General features: G+C 42.5%; 1 long non-coding RNA gene across 1 annotated transcript; it reads left to right on the top strand.

Annotated features, from left to right (window-relative positions):
• Nucleotides 1-2,432: 2,432 nt before the first annotated feature.
• LOC107499798 lies at nucleotides 2,433-4,347 on the top strand. The gene is made up of 3 exons (XR_001594353.2): nucleotides 2,433-2,538; nucleotides 2,837-2,979; nucleotides 3,140-4,347. It is a non-coding gene; the product is annotated as an uncharacterized LOC107499798 (long non-coding RNA).
• The last annotated feature ends 10,923 nt before the right edge of the window (nucleotides 4,348-15,270 follow it).

Below are 15,270 nucleotides of genomic sequence, written 5' to 3' on the forward strand. Positions count from 1 at the left end.
TATTCTCCTTGCTTATCCAGTCCCACAGAGGCGCAGCAGAGTTAATACTATATAGCCATGGATTTATGTCACAGCTAAGGAAACTCAAGCTCGAGGAACTCAAATCTTTTATAATAGGCTGCAAGAATCTGCCTGACTTTTGCTTGAAAGGAGATAGTACCTTTATGACACGAGGCAACACACAATCCTGTTCTCTGCTTTAAAGTGAAATAGTCCCCAAAATAAGGGCATCTGTGCCTCTGCTTGCAAGATGGGAAGCCACATGAAAAACCCAGGAAAAATAGTTTCTCCATGCTGTAATCTGCAAAATTGCAATCCGAATATGAAGAGCAAAGATCTTACCTGGTGCTACGGACTGACTTATGTGCCCCTCTCCAAATTCGTACATTGCAGCCCCAAAGTGATGGTATTTGGAGGTGTGGCCTTTGGGAGGTAGTTAGGTCATGAGAAGGGAACCCTCATGCATGGAATTAATTCCCTTCTAAGAAGAGACACGGGAAAGATCATCTCTCTGTCTCTGCCATGTGAGGACACAGCAAGAAGACAGCCATCTGATCAGGAAGAGCACCCTCAGCAGACATTGAATCTGTGGCGCCTTAATCTTGGACTTCCCAGCCTCCGGAACCATGAGAAATATATGTTTGCTGTTCAAGCCCCCCAGCGTGTGGCAATTTGTTATAGCAATGCAAGCTATTGTCAGTCTTGTTCACTGTATTAGTCCTACAGGTAAGTATATAGTAGGCCTTCAATAAATGTTTGCTGAATGTATTTAGTGTCTAACAATTTTTAGTGTTTATTATGTGCCAAGCCCACTACTAATCACTTGACAAGTTTTAACCCATTTAATCCTCACAAAAATAGGTACTGTTATTATTCCATTTTACAGATGGTAAACCTGAGGCATAGAAAGTTTTAAATAATTTGCTCCGGATCTTATATCTAAAAAGTGGTGGAGCTGGGATTCGAACACCAACAGATGATTCCAGAATCTTTGCTCTTAACTAGGATGATCGGTTGCCTCTCAATGTCTGCCTAGTGGTGGTGTTTATTGAGAAATGCATGAAAAAAGGGCTTCTAATGAAATAGTTGAATGGATTTGGTGATTTACTAGATACAGGGGGGAAAAAAAAGGATGAGTTTTGATCTTAGTGAGAATAGTGGAGTGAGGTACTTCAAAAGTCTACCCTTCCATAAAAGCAACTAGAAATCTGGCAAAAACTGTCAGGATCATTGCTTAATATTTTTTGAGCAATGCAGGGAGAACATATTCCAGAAAAAGAAGCTGAATCTTGGTAAGAATGGCAAGCATGTGGCATTGTAACTTGCTCGGTTCCCACCTCCAGTTCCCCAGTTCAGTGGTAGTCTTGAAAATAACAGCCTACATTCTAATACCAGTACCAGAGGGAGTAGAATGATTGTCACTTGAAAATATTGATCCTTGGTTGATCTGTCTGGTGACTCCCTAGATAATAAGCTCAAAAAGCATTTTATCTCACTTAACTCGGAACTTGTCCAGCTTGAAAGCCACTGCGCATGGTCATTTGTTGAAAACACTTATAGGCACATGTTTTAGCCTTTGCTGCTAAGGCAGTGGATAACAGTTGGGATAAATTATATTATTAATCAAATACCTTGGGAGGAAAGGCTGGGGAGAGAGATGCTTTAAAAAAATAGGAGTTTTGAAAAGCTTGGACATATTTCTGGGAATCTAGCAGGCCCGGGGATGTCTCTATGCTCAAGGAAGACCAGAGAAGGTCCTAAGCTCTGACCTCTAGTTGATCTGCATGAGCAGGAAGTGAGTGCCAAGGCGGAGTTGTAAATTTCCTGGCTGAATTAAGAGACTATTTTCACAGCCAGAGACGAGTCCGTTAGAAAGGGGAGCCTGATGTTTTAGGACAAATGGCAAATTTGACTTTAAACGTGTTAACTACGAATTGAAGGTTGCACATTTGGTTGGAAATTATGACCTTTGATAGACGTCTAGGGAGAGTGCAGGGCTAGAAATAAGATTGGGAACCTTCAGCATAGAGCATAGTAGAGACTGGGAGAATGAAGTACCGCCTAAGGAGAGGACCCCTTCTTGCATATCGTAGCCGATTCTCTCTCTCTGAGAAGGCCCAAGGCTTGAGAATAAGCAAAACCCCGCCACCTTTGTAAATGTCTGCTCTGGGTTGGAAAGATAAGTGATGGGGTAGGAAGAGGAGTGATTCTATTTTAATTCAAAGCTTTCCAATCTGTCCTAGAGCATCTTCCCTCCTCCTTCTCAAGGCAGGGCTCAGTCGTTCAATGAGGAAAATTCATTTCTCATTTCCAAAGCACCAAGACACCAATAAATGACTGTGCTAACATTTTGGTGAACTCTCTCCATTGGGAGTTTTAGGCAGAAGAATGATGTTACCCAATTGTGTTTCTAAGATCATTCTGGTTGCTTCGTGAAGAATGGATGGGAGAAGGTGTTCAGGAAGACCAGACAGTTTTGTGTTTTTGGTAGTGAATCTTCTTGGAAATGAAATTCTTCAGTTTTGCTTTCAAAATCAAGTATGTATATCTGAGTTCACACAGAATTACTTTAGTTTCATTTTTTTCTTTTTGCTTCATTTATAAAAATACCCATAAAAGCTATATTTAATAGTCGAGTTGCCAAAGAACTCGTACCTCGTGTGTGTGTGTGTGTATGCGTGTGCATGTGCGTGTGCGTGTATGTGTGTGTGTTACAGAAAGACTCTCTTTCAAAATGTTCCAGATATTAAAACTGAGAGAGGGAATCTACAAATAGACTTTTGATTTCAGTTTTCTAATGCATTCCAGATTACGGTTTTTATGTTTCTTTTATCAGGAAACAACTGAGCTTGTGAAGGAGTAGACACACACATAGCAATGAATTACCTGACATTTCAGCAGGGCTGATGACAATTCTTTTAGAGCAAATTCCAGGAAGTTTCACAGTGAAATAATCAGAAATCTCCAAGTAATATTTTGGTAAGATATTTGTAGGAGCCAAACGGTTGTACCTCTGTAAGTCTGGTTAGCTTTTCTGTATGAGTGCTCAAGACTTTCCTGAGACAATTAGGAATTTAAAAGGATGCTCTCAGAGCGGCTAGAAAACTTTTATTTATTCTTTCCTTATCCATGGTTACAGAAAGAAATCTACACGACAAGTGTTGAATTCAAGAACCCGTCTGGATGTGGACAAACATGTCTGGGATTGTGAATGTGCCCATAAGAGAAATGCTCCCTTCACATTATAAGTCACAGATGAACGGGCGTCCATATGGGTGTGCTGCCCGAAGTCTTCACAGCTTCAGACAAAATGTGCCCGCCCTCATGTCTTAGGGGACTGTCCCAAAACTTCGCTTCTGTCTTCAAACTCTCTCCACAGCCCTGGACTTCCTCCCTGAATGACTGTCCCAGTACTTACTTCATCGAATGCAAGGAGGCCTTGGGCCAGCTTCCCACCGCTCCCGCCCCGGATCTGGCTCTGCCCTTTCACCCACGTGGGAAGCAGCCACACAGCCAGCCATCCCTCTAACCTCTGCGCGCCATCCCCAAGTTCAACAGCTATTTAAAGAAGGAACGCTAATAGAATGACCGTGATCCTGGTGACACAGACCTCATAAAAAGTCACATCTCGCTTCTCCTCTCCAGCTGTTTCTTTCGAAGGCAATAGCCATTTTCCTGTCTCTCAGTCCTGATTTACTGAATTTCTCAATCTCATCCTCAACACAAAACTTACCAGTTTTATTGCAGTCCCTCTCAGTTTCTTGAGACTTTATTTTCTTAGCCTCTGTGAGGTTACGTTTTTCTTGGGGACTTAGGCTTCCTAGGCTCTTTCACGGGTCCTTTTTCCCTGGTCTGTCCACTGAATTTGGGTTCCCCAGGGTTCTGCCTTAGCCCACTTCTCTTCTCTTCCTATTTTTTTCCCTGGTTATCTCATTTATTCTCATCACTGTAACCATGTACACGCCTGCTAAACATCTCCACTTGGATATTTCGTAGGCGCCTCAGATTTGGCATGTCCCATGTTGCCTCCTCTGCAAATTTATTCCCCCTCTTCCCATTTGCTTGCAAATTACCTGTTGATTTCAGTTCAGGATTCTTTTAGGATGCTCACAGCAGATTTCAGATCCCCTATACAGAATGTAAGGCCCTGAGCTCATTATTTTTTTTCTCTAAGTTCTCCAGCACTCTTAGAAGCGACTGATCAATCCTATTATAGTTTGTATTATCACTAAAATATCCCATAGAAGCAAATATTTGTTCATCCAAAGCTTTACCTTCTATGGAAGAAGTTGGCAGACTGTGCCATCTGGGCCAAATCTGGGTTGCTGTCTGTTTTTGTGAATAAAGTTTTGTTAGAACATAGCCACATCTATATGTATACTTATCGTCTATGGCTACTTTTGAGCTACAACTACGGAGTTGAGTAGATCTGGCTTGCAAAGCCTCAGATATTGACTATTTCTTCCTTTTCAGAAAAAGTTTGCCAACTCCTGTTTTATAGGCATTTTGCGTTAAGGTATCAATGTGTGATAATTTGCATAACTGTTTTTCCATCGCATGCCATATAATATTAATGTCCCCTTTACCACTGAAAACAGAGCCACTGATACTTTTAAATTTAATTATAAAAAAGAGAATGAATGCCAAATAAACCAGAACCTATTTAGAAAATTCCACCCTTCAGGTCTCTGATCCTAGAATCGTGTCTAGAACAAAATTCTCTGCATATTTTGCCCCGAATGCACGTGTTCGCCTTTGATGTCCCAGGAACCGAGCCTTACTGAGTCTCCTTTGGGTTTAGCACCCTATTGTCTACAAAACAACTGCAACCTTACACAAGGTCAGATGTTACCTGACACGATCGTGAGATGTGCTTGAACGGTCTCTGCGAGGCTGAGGTCTCAGTGCCTGGTGCTGGAGTGCGAAGCTTGCAGGGGAGGCAGTCGGGAAGGGAAGACGGTGGATGTAAAGTGGGGGAAGAGGAGCAGGAATGAGCTGGTGCCCAGAGCCTCCGGCCGGAACCTGTGAAGATGGCCTGGAACCTGTGCCAGTTGCCCATCGTCTTCGGCTTCCACAGGAGGAGCTGGCATGCGTTGTCCTGGAGCTGAAACTCACCTGGGCCGAGAGTCAGAAAAGCCGAAGCAAGAACCAGCAGGAGGAGGGACAGCTACAGGACCGATTGCTGCCCCAAACCAAGGAGAGGAGCCAGGAGAAAAGCGACAACACGCGTGAGTCCGTTCCGTCGCTGCGTCCTGCTCCTGCGCCAGCAGGACGTGTGGTCGCTGTGTCAAGACGTCGTGGTCGCTGCTTCCCATTCATCTAAAATGTCCCCAGGGTCCCTCCTAACCAGAAATACACAGGGGAGAGAGTTCGGGAAAACGGTCGTTCTAACCAAGTTAGCCAATTACAAACCGCCACAATCACATTCCCAATTACTAAATTTTTTAATTCAATGATTTTAAATTTTAATTAATTTGTATTTCCTGTTTCTCTGTGTAACTAGTCTCGAGCAATTAAGCTTCTAAAGCTGGGTACCCAGTTTCATTCCTCTTCATCTTCATCATTAGTCACTCACCAAATCTTGCTTATTTTAGGTTCTAAGGATGCTTCTATTCTGTCCTTTCTTCTTTAGCAATGAACTAGCACTTCTCGAGTTCAGACTTCCTTCATCTTTTGCCTTATTGCTATCACTGCCTAACTAGTCTCCCTATCTGTCATTTGACCTGCTTAAATCCATCCTCCTTTCTCTGGCCGAAGCAAACTACCTCAAACTACCTCAAGCTGAATTACATCATGCATTCTCCCATTCACTACTCCAGAGTGTTATAATTGGTAGTGGAGATTGGGAATGAATATTTTGTAAGGTTATGAGTAACTTTCTTGCTTTTCTGTGTTTCTAGTGGGGTTTGTTTGTTTATTTGTTTGTTTTGGTATGTGTGGTAAAATTTAAATAATGTAAAATTTACTATTTCAGCCATTTTTTAAGTGTACAGTTTACTAGCATTAAGTGCATTTACAGTGTCATGAAACTGTTACCACCTTCCATTTCCAGAATTTTCTACATCTTCCGAACTAAAACTCCACCCATTGAACACTAACTCTCCATTCCCTCTCACTCCAGCCCCTGGCAACCACTGTTTTGCTTTTTGTCTATAAATTTGGCTATTGACCACCCTAAGTAATTCATATAAGTGAAACCATACAGAATTTGTCCTTTAGGAACTGGCTTATTTCACTCAGCATAATGTTCTCAAGATTCATTCATGCTATAGCATGTATTGAAATTTCTTTCCTTTTTATGTACTGGTCCATCACATGCATATGCCACATTTTGCTTACCCATTTTTCTGTTGATGGACATTTGTGATGATTCTATCTTCTGGCTATGTGAGTAATGCTGCTGTGAACATGAGTGTACAAGTATCTGTTCGAGGCTCTGCTTTCAATTCTGTTGAGTATACCCATGTCCTATCTTCTACAGATTTACTCTCCTTTGTCTCATCTCTGTCCCCACCTTCTACTTTCTTTGGTAACTTTTTAACTAATGCCTAACTACTAGTACTTCTTTTCAAAGCCCGTTCTCTTTGTACTGCTGTACCTTTGCTTATATTCTTCCCACTGTCAAGGACACCCATCTTACTTTTTAGTGACTCCTCCTAATTTTTCCTTTAGAAATTAGGTTCTATGCCATCTTCTCCAAAAAGTTTTCCCAAACCTCCATGTTGGGTTACAATTCTCTCTTCTGAGTCCCAACAATCCCCAGACTATGCTGTTTGGTTAAGATGTTACATCATATTGCAGTCGTCTATAAATTCTTCGAAATCTCCTCCTCCTCCTCCTCCTCCTCCTCCTCCTCCTCCTCCTCCTCCTCCTCCTCCTCCTCCTTCTTCTTCACTTCCACTGGCTAGACACAATTTTTGGCACATAGGTAACATCTGTTAAAATTACTTTAAAAAACTAACTTCACGTCTTCAAGGCAAGTGCCTGCTGCTAAGGGTGGGATATGTTTGCCCATGGCAAACAGAAGCTCAAGCAGGAGAAAACGTCTAGTTTTGGCCCCTAGGGTCAGGCTGATTTGGGGGGTAAAGGACATGAAATTTTGCAGAAGAATGTAAGTATCAGATGACTTCCACGTCATAGACTACTTTGAAAAAGTACATAAAGTTCAGGCCATTCAAAGGCCATCAGGGAAAAATCCAGCTCCTCTGTGGTGTAGCCGTCCTTTCTTGGAGGAATGCCAGGGGTCCTGGGAACCTTTTTATGTTTCAGCGCATTTAGATAGAAACATGTTTTACGCAACTTTAGTTCTTTAATTCCTGAGAACGTTTCTCTGAATGCTCTCCGACGAGTATAGATGTTGCAATTGTTTTGTAGGCACTATGGTTCTAAACCCAGAGGAGACTCAGTAGGCTTGGTGCCTGGGACAGCAAAGATGAACAGATGCATTCAGGGCAAAATACGTAGCAGTAGGTGCCTAGCACACAGGGCCAGGTGCCAGGAGCAGGCTGATGTAGCAGCCACAACAGGAGACGCATCCTCATTAAGAGCCTCCTCCTCATATTCTTAGTCACACCGGACATGTGCCGTGTCTAAACAGGGAACCTGATAACGGAAAGACTTCTCGATTTCTGCACCCATTTGAATGAAGGGTGTGAGTGATGAACTTCTCGACTCAAATCCTCCTTCCGTAGTTGGAAAACTTGAGAGCAGGGAGTTGCTCGGGTACAATGTGTCTTCCTGCATAGTATCTTGTCCATTAAAATGTCCATTGAAAATGGGGGAGTTGATTGGTTGCCAGCTAACATCCTTGCAGCATATTTATCAAATGTACTTGATTAATGTTTTCTATAAGATCTAATTCCGGAAGAACAAAGCGTGTGTGTGTGTGTGTGTGTGTGTGTGTGTGTGTGTGTGTGTGTGTTTGGTGGAATTGGTGTCGTTTTCTGCACATCACAGGAAGTGTATTTTAATGGCTGGTATCATTCATGACATCATCCTGATATGCTCAATTTTCTAACACAACTATTCTTTTAAAAACTGTGGAAATGCTAATGAGTGATTTTAGAATCTTAAATGCTTAGGTTTTTAAGGAAAGTATTTAAATAAAATAATAAGAGGGCCATTCTGGTAGTAAGCGCACAGGAGGGGAAGACACTCTTGAGTAAATGAATAGTAATTAAAGTGGCCGAACGAAAAAGATCACATCTATTTTAATCCTGGTTATCACGGCCTCCTTATGTATCATGTTGCTAATTATATTCTTTTAATTTTCCTTAAAATTCATTAACTCCAGATTAAACATGTCTTCCTTAGGCTTGGTAAAGTAGGATTGTTTCCCTCAGAAACATAATATTTTTATTCCTCAGTGTTTACCAGTGAGTTTAGATGACCTTCTTTCCAGTGTCAAAAGGAGGACTTCCTTAGACAGGAGAACACCCTTGTGACTTAGAACAGCTTGTCCTGAGGACAACTTTCAAAACGCTGCTTGGATTTCAAGTCTCTCTGGCCTCTGTTACAGAAAAAGGGACGTTTGCCCTTTAAATAACAATGGACTTCTGAAGGTATGTTTTTGCGTCATAATTGCTATTTACAATCCTGCTTGTGTCACCAGGTGATGAGCTCTGAAGTCAGGTTACCTTCAGGTGCTCACACGTCTTTCTCAAGCGCCTGTGGAGGACTCAGCGCTAGGGGCTATTTATTCATTCCATGCAGGATATTTACTGAGCATCTCCACTCTGCTGGATATTGGAATACAAAAGAAAAAGGATGAGCCCTCGTTCAAAAAGCTCAGGGTCCAGGCGAGAAGCCAGCGGATGAACAGATAACCTGCAGTTTGACTAGTCCTGTAGGAGATGCGAGTGCCCGAGGAGGAGTAAGGAGAAACAAAGGGATGTTGGGAAAGAGAAGCTTTTCAGAGAGTAGGTGATACTTATCTCAGACCTTAAAGGATGAGTGAAATTTTAGCAATTAAAGAAGAGTTACGTGGAAATAGTGGAGAAGTATGTTTGGGCATAAGGTGATTGCACGAAAATGAAAATCAGGGGGGAGAATTTAGACCTTAATTGGTGGGTAACAGAAAGCTAGCAACCTCAGGCTGAGGAGAAGGGCGGTGTGACCTGTGAGTTGTTCAAGACACTCACGTCAGACATGACATGTTGGAGCAGAGGGACTGGCCTGGAGGCAGCCAGGTAGTTCTTACACATACCAGTCAATTGGAAAGAAATAAACCTGAGATATGGGGAGATGATAAAAGGAATGGAGAAAAAGGAAGGTACCCCAGTGTAAAGGGACAGTGCTTGGCACATGGTCAGAAGATAAAGGTCTGTTGAGAGAATAATGGAATATTTAAGTGGATAATTGACAGCACTTGATGTATTGAAAAAGAGTGAACATGAAACATGACTATGACTTACAGGACTGGTAGAGATGAGGAATATGGGAAATGAAGTGGGTTCAAAGAAAAAGAAATTAACTCCTGCAGGGGCAAATGTTGTTTCCTTCTCCTGAGTACCTGACTTAGTACAGAGCAATTTGTCAGTAAACATTAATGGGCAGTTTATCATGCAAGTCAGTAGGGGAGAAGGCGTGGCTTTCAGCCTTCCGGTGTCCTAAGATGGCTAGTCCTGGGGGCACCTTTCAAAGTGCTGCTCAGGCCATTAGCCTCTGTGGCCTCCGTTTCCTCCTCTGAAAAATGAGAGAGTTGATTGGTGACTAGCTAATATTCTTTAAGCATGAATAGCCAATGATTCTGTTCTTTTTGTCAACATTGGCATTCTTTCTTCTTAAAAAAATTTTTTAAATGAACCCCAACTCTTCAGGCTCATCCCTTCCCTCTGAAGTGAGCAAAGAACCCTGACGTATGAGGTGCAGAGAAAATCTAAAGGACTGGTGAGCTGAAGGGCTATTTCTCACTGTTTGAAGGATCCTGCTGCCGAAAATGGAAGTGGCGTTTGGAGTGTTGTTTTTGCCATGTCTCCTGGACTTAAATGGAACTAAATTCTCTTGCAAAGATGAGAGGAGAGGAGAGGCGAGGAGGGGCTGCCATGGCTGGGAGCTGGCTGCTAATCTCTGGCACTAGAGGTCCAAGTTCAAATACGCTCACAGGAAAGCTCAGTTTTTTTCTTCGTACACAATGAAGCTGTTGTGCGTCCAGAAGCTGGATGATGGCAGCAGGATTTCTAGAGCTCAAGTGTGGTCCTCAGAGCTGGACACGATACTGATTTCCTGTAAGCAGGGTGTTCCCTTAACTTTCATGCCTCTTGGTTTCCTGAGGTCCTGAGAGCTATGTCGTGGCTTGGTTCTGGATACGGTTCTTGACTAGTCATTGTCTTTAGACTCTGGTTCCCAGAGGTGAGATGAGCAGAACATAATGGGAAAGTAAATAGGAGTGGAGAGTAAGAGAAGGAAGAAGTCGTGGCATCGAGTACGCACACTTACACGCACTGAGGCAATGTGCACGTATGCACACACACGTGTATACACACACACTCACAAGCTGGCTCGTTTATTTATTTCATACCTCCGTCACTCGTGCTCTCAAAGCCTCCTTTCCTGCCAGGTTATATACGTAGTTTTCCCCTGAGGGATCAGCCCTTTCCACTCCAGGTCATGGGAAGGGGCAGGAAGGAGATGACTTCCTTTCCAAGGGCCGACCGGAAATCCATGTTTGGAGAGGGTCCCTTATAAGAATCGATCAATAAAAATAGCAACGGTAAAGGGCAAACCTGTATGAGTGAGACTGCGCGATCGCCGGTTCTCAGAACATGGAAGGAAATCGGTCTTGTCCTTCAGCAGAGACAGAAGCCAACGCCAGTTCTGATGTGTCACTCCCTACACTTGCTCGCAACCCAGGAGCCCAAGATTATCATCTTGGGGCATATTCTATGATATGCTGTCATGTGCTCTAGTTGCTCGTCTCCTGGGTTTAAAAATATCTCCAACTCTTACAACCATCCCGATGAATGCTGTGTCATCATTATAAGTGAGGTTAAATTAATATTGAAAGACACCCATGGCATATTTATTAGGTGAAATAAGCTTGCAGAACAGTGCGCATGATATGATCCCATTGTGTAATAAAGATGAAACACCTGCATAATAACAATAAAACGCATAATAATATCTGTGTGGTGCTTATTATACACCAGGCATTGTTCTCAGTGTTTTGCATTTGTTAACTTATTAATCCTCAAAACAATCCTATAAAATGAATAGTATTATCTCAATTTTATATGAAGAAATTAGAGTACAGAGAAGTAACTCGCTCAAGGTCACCCAACTAAGTGGCGAGGTCAGAATTCAAACCCAGGGATCCTGGCTCCGGAGTGTCTATTATTAATTTAACCAATTATATGCTGTACTAGAAATGCCATGTAAGCATAGAACAGTTCTACAACAAATAAATACACAGTGAGCTATTAACAATGGTTAACTAAGTAATGTGGAAATGGTAGGTGAAACGAAGGACAAGAGAGGTAATTTAATTTTTATAACACTTACCTCTGTATTCGGGGGCATTATTCTTAAACTATCTTATTATTTATTTAAAGTCTTTAAAAATTCTTTAAGGGCTGTAGACAGCCATTGAACCTGTGGTAGCCTAGTCAAAGGAAGAGATTAAACAGATCCTGTTGCTAGCAGGAGAGAATGAGAACTGGGTTAGGTTTATGAATAGAAAAGAAAGAGTAAGAGACGACGGGGAAAGAAGGAGAGATATGAGGCTCTTAGAGCAGCGGAAATCATAGCGACAGGAAGCGTGATGGCCCTCACCAAGGGCTGGGGGCGGGAGAGTGGGGAGTGGGCGTTGAATGGCTACTGGTTCAGTTTTGCAGGATGAAGAGTTTGGTAGACGGATGGTGGTAATGGCTGCACAACAATGCGCATGCATTGAACACCACCGGACTGTGTACTTAAATTATAATGGTTAAGATGGTAAATTTTATGTTAGGTGTATTTTACTACCGGAAAAAAAAAATGAAGAGAAAAAGGAGAGAAGCACGAGAAAGAGGACTGGGAAACCAGTAGAGGCAACAAAGAAGGGAAAGGTGTTTAATCGGTGCTTCCAAGTGTGGTGAGGACGGGGGGAGCTCTGACGCTGGCAGCTTTAATACGAAGTCTTGGTGGTGGGAAAACCCTATGTTCTCCATGCACAGAAAGGAAGTATTTTGCACACTTTTAAGTTAACAAAGAATGTCTTTTCGTGGGGATGGTCAGAGGGTCCCAGGGAGAATTTCAATCATAACACACTTGTCTCCATCCTGAGACCAGGTATTTTGGTTTAGAAAAAAAAAAAGAAGAAGAAGAAGAAGAAAGTGCTATTTTAAAGCAGAAGTGGGTTCCTGTCTCTGAAAAATGCAAATGTAAATAAATGGTCCTGCCCTCTACCCGGCAGTACAGGTAAACAAGGCCATTCACTGCACACTAGTGTGCCAGGTCAGGGATCAGTTTCAGCTGCAGGGACACCTTGCTTGCCTGGTGACAGGTCTCTGTGAGGTGGTCCCATTCCAGCAGATCCCAGTAGCTTCTTTGCCAGACCTGCTATCAGCTCGTCTATTTCTACCCTTGAACTCGAGCCGAGGTCTCTGGAGGAAGGAGCGTGCTCCTGCCTTTCAGACCAGGGCCTTTCCAACATGCACTTCCTGGTGGCCAGGCAGTGCTCAGCATTGCTTGGCTTCAGGGTCTCATGTGTGGGGCACTGTTATAAGAAAGGCTGAGTCTCTGGAAAAGGTTGCTTCCACGAACAGCCAGCCTAACTTGGTTTTCAAAGGCACTGTTACGAAAATACAAAGGTTAGCCACAGACTGGGAGAGAATATTTGCAGAACATATATCTGAAAAAAAGATTTATAAATAAAAATATAAAGAATTCTAACAACTCCATAAAAATGTGAATAAGTCAATTAAAAAATAGGCAAATGATTTAATAGTCACTCCAGAAAGAAGGTATACAAATATCAATATATATATGAAAAAATGCTCAACCTCATCAGTCATCAGGAATATGCAAATTGAAACAACAGATAGCACTAGGTAACCACTAGAATGGCTAAAAGGAAAGCAACTGACCATTTCAAGCATTGGCAAAGACCCGTGTAGAGGAACTGGAACTCTCGTTCGTTACTGGTGGAAATGTTAAATGGCACAATTGCTTTACAATATGGTTTGGCAATTTCTGAAGATGCTAAATACACTTCTACCATATGATTCACTCATTCTGTAACCAGGTCTTTACCCAAGAAACATATGTCTGTGTAAAGACTTGTTGGTGGGTGAATGTTTATGGCACTTTTATCTGTAATAGTCCCGGACTGGAAACAATCCCGATGATCACCAGTAAATGAATGCCTAAGTAAATCGTGAAAGATCCATATGATGGGGTCCTACTCGGCAATAACAGTGAAGGAACTAGTGATCAACAACATAGATGAACCTCAAAATAATTACACTGAGGGAAGAAGCCGGGTGAAAGAGTGCGCGCTTACTGCACGACCCCATTTACACAATTTTCTAGAAAGTACGAACTATAGTGACAGAGGGCAGATCAGTACATAGGACTAGGGAGGGGTGGAAGGAGGGATCACAATGGGGCAGGGGGAAACTTTGGGGAGCAATGGATATGTCATCCTGACTGCGGTGATGATTTCACAGGTGTATACATATGTCAAAATTGACTGAATTGTGCACTTTAAGTATGTGAAGTTTATTGCATGTTACTGATACTTCAATAAGGATGTAAAACAGAAGGAATTCATTTTAGATGGCTACTCACCATATACTCAAAGACATAACTGAAACAAAATTACTCTTACTATGCGCAACGTAATCTAACATATGCATTTTATTCCATGCCACTTAATTGATAATATACTTTGATCACAATCTACTAGAGTGATTTCACAATTCACTAATGGCTGATCCCTGTAGTGTGAAAAACACTGCTTTAACATATGTTTGAAAAAAAATGAATGGCTTGAGTCCAAAATGTACTCCCTCAGCTCCAGTGACAAGTCCCTCTGAGTCGGTCTACGCCTTTCCCGCTAACTGTCACCTTCGCTCCTGGTAGCGTGGTCGAGCGATTATAGAACCTTAAAGTGGAAGACCTAATCTTTCGGATTCTTGCATTGGAGACTGAAGTTATTCTCGCCATGGTGTCACCATCTTCCTATTGACTCATTTGGGAGTCTGTGGATTTTGTGATCTCGCAATGAAAACTCTTCTGTGATGTCTCTAGTCAGGAGACACGCAATGGTAGGCCGGCGGGCTCTTGGGGGACGATGAGATGGCAGCTTCTGCCCCCACAGTTCTCGTGCCAAGGCTTTTGGACTTTGCCCTCATGGGTAGCGGCTGCTATGAGCTCTCGTTTTCCTCGTAAAGGAAGACGAGCGGGCTCTGGCAGTGAACCTACTCTTCGCGATGACTTATTTTGTTTCCTGAAGAATTTACTCTTAGTTCACTTTTGCCCATGCGTAAAGAAGGCCCTATGGAAAGCAGTTCCTGTTTCCTAATGCACAGTGCATTAACAGCGCTAAAACTGTCTGTGTACAACAGAGTCCAGCAAAGAAGAGGAAATGCTAGAGGAGGGAGTCAGAGAGTGAAAGATGATGAAAGAATTCCAGGCTTGGGGTTTTTTTCAGTTCAGCTATCAATGAGTGTCGCCGTGTGCAACTTCATGAGCCTGGCAGTCTCTCTTCAGTTATGCATCATTCTGTGTCACAGGAAGTGGTGTAATTTGCAAATTCAGTCCATTTTATGTTGGTAAAGATTTTAATCAACGAGTTTGGAACCAAAAGGAGAAGAAAGTCGGGCAGAAGTTTGAGTTGTGATTCTGGCCTCAGCATTTTTCTAGACAGTGGCTGAAGATAAGATACCGGAAGACTTGCTATTATTTCTCAAGATCTCAGCTTTTTCATGGTTCCAGAAGAACCTGGAGAGTAGGTGCCCAAACCAAGCCTCATGGCACACTCAAGTGACACAGGATTGCGAAGGAGACCTTAAATTCCTAAGTTTGGCAGAGTCGCCTAGGTCTCAGTTGATTTAGCTCCAAAAATCTAAGATCTAGATTCTGCTCAGATAAGAAGCAGCCAGAGTGGTAATTTCAGAATTTGAACAGTATTGGGGGTGGGGAATCTGAGTATATTGATGCCATTCTTTCTGGACAAATAGATTTTAGGGTTGAGGTCACATCTTCCTTATTTAAAACTAGGGGAGAGCATGATACAGTGACAGATACTTGGTCTTGGTGTCAGGCGAACTCTGGTTTAGATTCCGTCTC

Source organism: Rousettus aegyptiacus, unplaced genomic scaffold, assembly GCF_014176215.1.
Source record: "Rousettus aegyptiacus isolate mRouAeg1 unplaced genomic scaffold, mRouAeg1.p scaffold_m13_p_17, whole genome shotgun sequence".
In the NCBI taxonomy this organism is placed as follows: Eukaryota; Metazoa; Chordata; class Mammalia; order Chiroptera; family Pteropodidae; genus Rousettus; species Rousettus aegyptiacus.